This window comes from Hydra vulgaris, chromosome 07 (genome assembly GCF_038396675.1).
Source record: "Hydra vulgaris chromosome 07, alternate assembly HydraT2T_AEP".
NCBI classification, from domain to species: domain Eukaryota; kingdom Metazoa; phylum Cnidaria; class Hydrozoa; order Anthoathecata; family Hydridae; genus Hydra; species Hydra vulgaris.
Genome location: NC_088926.1, coordinates 12,374,741 through 12,383,776, shown reverse-complemented (window position 1 = coordinate 12,383,776; position 9,036 = coordinate 12,374,741).

Below are 9,036 nucleotides of genomic sequence, written 5' to 3'. Positions count from 1 at the left end.
TGATGGAGGCCATTCCTTGGCCCTTGGTCACAGGTCGCGAAGATTTTTAAAGATGTGGTTCACAACTCCAAGTATTAAGTGAAGCTCTATTGGTGGAATAGCCTCAAGGAAAAACTTGTCATCTTGAAATTCAATTAAAGGTACATGAATGACATTTTTGAATTCCTTCAACTTTCTTGAATCTCCTCCTGCCTGGATGTATTCAGAATGCTGTCTTCTGATCTGGCCAAAAGTCCGAAGTTGTCCACAATTTCCAAGACCTGGAGATGCAGCATCACACCAACAACAAGGGTGTTTTCTACTGTGAGACTGAATGTCACAAATAATGTTGGCCAGCTTTAGGTCACAAGAGACAACCAAAGAACCTGTTTGGCATTTTTCTTTGACTTGAATGAGGTCGAAAATGGCCTTCACATTCTGGTAACTCTCAGGAGTGTTTTGTGACAGTGCTATTAGCATCTGCTGCTTAACACTCGTTTTTTTGGTTGATGCTGGTGCCATCAGCTTGATTGTCTGCTGTACTGAGCTGTGTGGAGGAGTCTCATCTTCTTCCAACACAATGTGAGTGAAGCTCATTTTCAGAAATGATCCACCACCATCAATCCCGAGTTTTAAAATGGAAGATTCTAATAGTTTTCGTGATGCTCTGAAAACATCACTAAGATTGCTGAGGCTCTGGCAGTGCACAACTTGACAAGTTTGACCATTCTCTGCCAATCTGATGTTGCTGACCATGAATTGATCATTAAGTTTCTGGCCGGCTAGAGCAAACTTCAAAGGAAAACTTGGCTCCACCAATCTAATTGGGCTGATTTGATTTAGTGCTGAACCTAGTTCAGCACTAAATCAAATCAGCCCAATTAGATTGATGAGTGGTTCTTTGAATAGCTGTTGAGCTGATGACGGACCTTTAGAAACAATAAAATAACATCCATTAGGAAAAAAAATATTTATTCTTGCAATGAGAATGATTTAAAGTAAAATTAGGTTGATGAAATAAAATCGAAGCAGGGTAATTAATTAAAAGATGAATTTTCAATAAAAGCAGTTACAATTAGCATTTTAATTAATATAAAAGCATTCTTGTTTCTTTTTCTCATAATTAATTATTACAGGTCATAAATTAAATGTTTGTGAATCAACATTTTGAGTGCCTTTAATTTAGCATAATGATACTATGATAATTAACTAGACAATAGAAGTAATTACCTCTCCTCAATGGCAAAAGTTTTCCACAAGGCTGACTGAGTCTAATAGTGCCATTTGGAGATGCGCTTTTGGATGCTAAGACTGCTGCAGCCACTTGCTCTGCACCTACGGGATCATCTGTGGCCATTCTTATCGGGTTTTCATGGCGAGTTCCAATGGTGCAGTTGTGAAGAAGTCCTCGGCCAATAATTGACAAGCACTTTGTTCAGCGCTTTTCAGAACTCTGAGAAGTTTGCTTTGGAATTTTTTCTTCGGATTCTTTGACTTTGTCAAACGGATGCTTCTCCTTTCCTTTGATCTTGGCAATTTGGCATAAAAGGCACTCACAAACTGACAAAACTCTGGTTGTAGGTTTGATAGAAATTGACTTGAAGTCAAAAAGTTTAGGCACATGATTGATTTTTCCAGCACAAAGTTTTCCAATTTGAGATCTGCATGAAACACAAGTAGCCAAAGGCACTCTTTCATCACTGAAATCTATGTCTGTTTGAATCGGTTGAGGAATTTTCAACTTATGGTTTTCAGTCAACTCTTGATCACCCTTTTTCATGCATATAACACAAACAGATTTTCTGCAATCTTCATAAGTTTTTGCAAATGTAGGCATCTTTAAATTTATTTAAAAAGCGCTCACTGTGTTTACATTTTGCTTTCTTCTTTGAATAATTAGTGCCATTTCCCGGGAGAATTATTGGCCGGTAATTTTTTAATCGAGGGGCAAAGTTCGAACTTGAGAATTTATCTTGATACATCGGAACAGCAATAAGATGCATATTTGGATAAAAGCTTTTAAAATAAAAAAGTTTTGTTTTTATCCATTACATTTTATATTACATATATTGTTTAAACAAAGCATGTCTTGTAGCATTTTAAGCACTTAAATAGATCGCATTATGGTATGCAAAAGCTTATAAACTTCTTGACCAAAATTATGCTTTGGATGTTAATGAGGGATTTCAAAACCCTTTATTTTGGGCTCCCATAGGCATGCACTATCACCCCTTAAAAGGATTTTCATAGGGTATACCATTGATATTAGGACCCCAAATCTACAAACCGTGGTCTATTTTACTGCGTATTACTCTATCCTTTATTTTGTTCACGTTCACAGTTTATCACGAATTTTTTATTATCTTTAATTATAATAGGATTTATATATGTGTACACAATTTTAATTACTATATATGCAGTTTATTACATTACATATGCAAAAGTTTAAATTATATTTTGTTTACGATTTACTATATTACACGAATTTGTAATTACTAAAAATTAAAGAACAAGAAAAAAAAAGCTTATAGCATAATTTCAATTGTATTGTAGCATAGTGTTAGTTATAATTACAAATTAAAATAATAATATATTGTAGCTAGCCGATGACTAGCTACAATAGTACACGTTGGAAAGTTATTGACTGGCAGATGCCACTAATGATCCACTAAGTAACCGATGAACAAAACTCCAATAAATCGTTTAAAATGCCTATACAAGTCCGCTGCAAATCCACTACAAAAATGTTTGCCAGGAAGTTATTTATTATCAAAAATATAAATAAATATTTAGTTTTCAAACTAAAGTTTTTTAAATTTGTTACTCTAGTTGTAGAATATTCTTGATAAAGTACTAAATTTTTAAATATGATTAAACCCTAAAAACTTTCGGCTCCAACAACGACTCGCGAGTTTGTTTTTAACTATTAATTTTAACACACAACGGATCCACCACACGCAGTAGTTAATAAGGTAGAGTTAACTTACTTTTAACAAACAAACAAAATTTGTTCAAAAATAGTTATTGCGATCTTGTAAACCGAAAAACTTCACGTCTCAGCTGACACCAAAATCATGTTTTTCTTTATTGTTATTTTTCTTGTTTGCGCCTATTATAAATCAAACTTTGTTTGCGCCTATTATAATCAAACTTTGTTTTATAATTTAGAGATTTAGGTAATTTATAAGATTTTATATTATAATTTATAAACTTTAATTTAATTTTTTCTTATATTTATTGTTTTCAGCTTAATCAAGTTTGGGTTGACATTTAAACTTAATTCGTCAATTTAAATTTCTGCTTTTAAATCCAAGCAGTTATAAAATTCAATGTCCGGAAAATTGCTCCTTATTGCGCAATAGATATCTTTAAATCAACTAAAGCTTACAAAACTAGGGTTTTATTCAGTTACTGTGTGTGCTTTCCTATAGGTTCCATTAATTCCAAAAAGTATTCGTTGTACAAAGTACGCATTTCAAAATCTGGAAACTAAGTTTTAGAATTTCATTACTTGTTAATGTTAAACCTTTACCAGATGAGAAGGCATTCAACCTGTACAGTTTATTTCATTTTTCTGAACTTTAAGTTTTGTTTTATTGCTATAGTTTTTTTTCAGTATTTAGTATTTTTTGTAGTTTCTACTTCTTAAAAAAGTAAAAAGTGATTGAGCCAACAATTTACGTAAAATGTTTTCTATTTTATTATGTAGTTTTTAGCAAACTAAGAAAGTGGTTTTTATATATCAATTCTTGTAGCAATCAGTTTATGCAGCGAAGATCAACTAATCTATATCTATGAGGAATTTTCGATTACGGCGTATGGGCTTCTTGATCCTCGAGATAAAGTGTCTAACCTATAAAAAAAACATAAGTAATTATGGCTAATTATAAAAATTAATTAAATCGAACATTGAATACAAATTGAACTATCTACTTGACCCTCTCCCGTTTTTGTTGCATATTTGCAACAAATGATTTGGTGATAAATATTTTAGTAATAAATCTCATCTACAATTCAAAAATTTATTTTGAAACATGTATGTTAAACCTTTATTTACAATTTTGATGCAACCAAAACACGAGGTAACAGAATTGCTGTTTTTGGTAAGTTTTAGTTACTACCTATAATGCTTTTTTTTGTCACATGAAAACCCTTGCTGATGCTTAAATGCATGAAATTGATATGTCCGAATATTGAAGTTACCGAAAAGAGTCATTAAAAACTTAAACAAACATAAAAGATTATTATATTGATCTCCTAATTAATTTGTTGCAAATATGCAACATAGTCAGGTCAAAGGTACAAAAATCACAATTTTTTTTTATTTATGCTTTTTCTGGTAGCTTCTACAAAAACATGAATTCGAAATTTTACTGTACAAGAAGCTGTTAGCTATGTGCTTGAACCAAGTTCTGATTCTGAGTTATCAGACCTTGTAGAATCAGATGAATCAGAGAATGAGGCAGAACTCGATATTGATCGTGTTGTTTTCGGTTCTAAAGAATCTGAGTGAGTCAATTTTGACTGTAATCAAGTTGCTTTGAGTTTTAATGTAAAATAAAGCTTTACTTGAACAAGGATAAAAACTGCTTCAAAGACTTCCATGTACGATAAAATCAGAAAACACATAAAATAATATTTTCAAAGGATTTTATTTTAAAACTGCAGCAGTCTATTATATTTTTTATTAATAAATATTAATATTAATAAATATTAAATACCTCAAACTTCTGTTTTTTTCCAAAATTGGTCATTTTCAATTCATCTTTTCGGCAGAGTTGCAAATTTGCAACAAACTATAAAATGGTAACAATAGTATATAAAAAAATAATTATAATTTTTTCTAGAGCATAAAATCATACACTTACAGAAATTTCATAAAAAATTTTTTTTCGCATCTTGATCATAATGTGCCGGGTAGAGGGTTAATCAAATAAAAAATAAATATAGGGTATTATAAGTACCTTGGTAATATAAGCACACCAAAAGATTTTTTTTTTGCCATGTAAACTTATTAAAGCCGTGAACCATACTATAAATACAAATAGTAGGGGCAAGAAGAATCATAATTGGTCTTATCACCAAGCCCATTAGTGCTTATCGTAAATATAAAACAACAAAAATTAAAAAATGTAACACTATATAATATAAAACGTTTTCCTAAAGACTTAATAAAATAAAAATCATCGGTCCTAAAGTCCTACTTTAACTTTTTGTTTTTGTATTTGTTAAGAAAAATTTAAAAAAGAAAAAAAAAGGAATTAGTACAAAGAAACTATATTACTAAAAAGCATGCAAGCAAATACGCATAATCATGAAGCTTTCCTTTTACATCGACATATACCTTGAATTGGGTAATACCATATAATGTGAATTCTTAGATGTAAGCATGGAAGTTAAAGTTGTAATATTGCGTAAGATAAGTTAGAAATATATGATTTCTTAAATGTGAGCAGTGAAGTTAAAGTTGTATTTTTTGACTTTATGTAGTGGTAACTGAAATCAGTATAATTAGTGTAAATTTATATGCAGTAAATAGCGGCTCTCATCTATTTAAAACGCTATTAAACTTATTGCGTTTTTAAAATAATATCATCACGCATGATTAAATCTGTGGTGCAAAATTTTGATGCTAAAATAATGAAATTTAGTTTTTCATAATGAGAAATATGTTAGCTAGAAATCTGTTTCAATTTTTGCTGGATAGCAATGTATAAAAACATTTAGTTTTGACTTTATTTAAAGATACCAATATGAGCATGCTTAAACTACCTAGTGTTTTTCATTGAAATTACCTAGTTTAAAGTCCTAAAATTCTGGTGGTTTTAATTTCTTTTTGAATAAAAACAAAACACAGTAAAATTTTTTATTATTTTTACAATACTAAATATATTTCTGTAATTTAAATTCAAAAAATGTACAATTTTATTGTTTAAAGCTTTTTTTTTTTTTTTTTTTGCCTTAAACAAAGTAGTATTGTTTCAATAAAAAGTGGTAAAAAAATTTAATCTTTTAATGATAAGTTTTGTTAATAACGAATCATTATATTCCACAAACTAGTCCACAAATTGTCAGGATGATATTTTTTTAATTTAATTAATGTTATTTTTTGATCTTATTTTGGATAATGTTATTTTTTGATCAAAAGTTTTGGATACTGCATAATTATTTTTGAAAATACTTCAAATTTTGTTTAAGGTGCTAATAAAACCCTTATCTACCCTAAAACAAATTGTATTAAAAAAGAACAGTTATTTGGTAAACATTAGCGCTAAATTTATTTTTAAATTTTATAACGATAGCAACACTGGCTGTTCTGCTAATAGAAGGCTACAACAGATTTTGTACGTCTGTTAGGTTCACTACGCTGATATCCACTACTTTTGGAAAAGGGTAACAGCTCCCACTAATTCTTTTAGCTTAAGAATTTAACTTTCAAGGTTTTTCCCTTTTTTTGTAAAAATTTTATATAGATTTTGTATACTAAAATTTGATCCGGACAACTTATGAGGTCGTCTTAAACTTGTTATCCAAAGATTGCAACTTAAATAAGGAGCGCAGCGGAATCGTAAATAAACAGTGTTTTTTCTTGGATAATTTACAGCCTTTATTAGTGAATCTCATGATTGTTTACAATAATTAAATGCTTTCAATCTAGGCTGAGTATAACAAACAAAGTGTTCCAAAAAATTTCAAAAAATAAGGAAAAGTCATCTAATTACTAGTATATGTTGTTCCATTGCTACCAGGATGTGCATGCAACAACATGTCCCCTATTACTCTACTGTTAATAACACAGCGATTTGTTTTTGTTCTACATATAAAAACGGATTGCTTTGCTCAACATTGTAGAACTATACATACATAAGTGAGGCAGAAACAATTGGATATACTGACAATTTATCTACTAACACTAGAGTCAGCAAAAAACTTAAAACCTTTAAACCAGATACTATAGCACAAGATACTGTAGCCTAAAACAATGTTATTCCATATAATGTTTATCTATTCTCTATCCATAAAAGATCTCAGCTTAAAAAAAAACACAATAAAAATTACATGACAGAAATTTAATTTTGAACAAATTCTGCAAATTGATTGTTAAGAAAAGTTACATTTTACACGTGCTTCAGTTTTTGTTTTTTTAATTTTTAATTTTTTTTTTGTCTTTCTTTACAAACCAAAGCCACTACTTGGTTAAAAGCTGTGAAAATCACTTAAAATACTAAACATTAACATTATCTCGAAATTAATAAACAGACAACAATGAAGCATAATATTGACTTTTTTATCGATTTTAGTCTAGTTAAAAGTTATCACAGTTACCTCATGTGTGATACAAATACAATAGTATGATTTTAGGATTTTATGTTTGATATAAATATAATCGTATATTTTTAGGATTTTATGTTTGATACAAATATAATCGTATGTTTTTAGGATTTCATGTTTGATACAAATATAATCGTATGTTTTTAGGATTTCATGTTTGATACAAATATAATCGTATGTTTTAATTTCATGTGCATCTAATAGGATGTCTTAAACAAAATAAAAAAATGCCAAATTAAAATGGAAATAGTAGTAGTAGGTTAAGTTGGGGAATTTTCACTTTAGTTTGGCATTTTTTCATTTTAATTTAGCAATTTTCACTATAATTTGTTAAGTGAAAATTGCCAAATTAAAATGAAAAAATGCCAAATTAAAGTGAAAATTGGCCATTATAAACGCAAAAAGGTGTAGCAACACTTTCGTGGTGATAACTTTTTGTTTTGTTTTTTTATTATTACAATATAATATAATTATATATTTTTTTCAGTTTGTTTTTGAAAGAAGGAAAAGTCCAACGTTGGGAAAAATCAAATTTTTTAAAACTATTTGGTTCGAATGAAATGATCCATGACATGATATAAAAGATCTTCCAAAATTTTGTATGCGAATAATGTTAATAAATAAAACATATATCATATCTTAAGTTGTATTTGTTTTTGGACTTTCCCGGTGAAAAAAATTACTTTCACGGGTTCCAAGTGGGTTCTGTGTGGGATTCATGGGATCCCACGTGAAAACATGTGAAACAAGCGCTATTTCTTCACTGGGTTATTGATTGTAAATTTTGAAAAGATATCGTGGTTAAGTGTTTCTTATATAATAAATATAAAGCAAAGAATATTAAAAAAAAAAATTAGTTGATGTATACTAAACACATTCATTTCAATTAAAAGAGGTTTGGCATGAGAATAACAACCCTTAAGTTTATCACACGCGCTAGATGCTTCTGATGCTGATAAAAAGGGTCTGATTGACTTTTTTGTAGCAGTAACCCATGCGATACTTAAATAGTTTACATGGTATTGGATAAGTAAGTAATTGAATTAGTAATAAAGTCGAATTAATGTGCGTCTATTTATAAAATTTTCTTATTTTTTAGAGTATTCTAATATTTTTTGAAACTTTGTTGCAAAAAGTATTGGAATATTTGATATAATTTTCCCACGTGAGATTTTCATAAATGAAAACACCAAGTATAGGATTAACTTTTGATTATTTGAATATCATCAGTATTAGAGGCATATCATTTGGCAAAAAAATTTTTGGTAATTATAATGATAACAAAATTATCAGCATCATAATCTTTCCTTCAGCTTTATAGTTGTTTAAAAAAATTTCTTTAGGAAAAAAAATCAGAAAATACTTTTTAAATCTTTGAATAGTTGAAGAAATATTAGGGCAAAGTATTTTGTGTTTATTCATAAAAAAAAATTATATATAATAAAAAAATTATGATTATAGTACTTTTAAGTTTTTATTATCACAAGAAAGTTTTTAAAGTTTTGAGCTTTTCCCGTTAGCGTGGCTGTAATACCGGACGCCAAAAATAATAAAAATATTAGTTTTTTGCCATTTGATCAAGAAGTTGATGTTTTATTCGTGTCGTCGCTTTAATTTTTACGCCCAAAATAATAAAAATATACTTTTTATTCTTTAAGTTACAAAAAAATTATGCTGAGAAAAATCTATTCGTTATAATTAATAAAGTTTTATATGAAACATTTT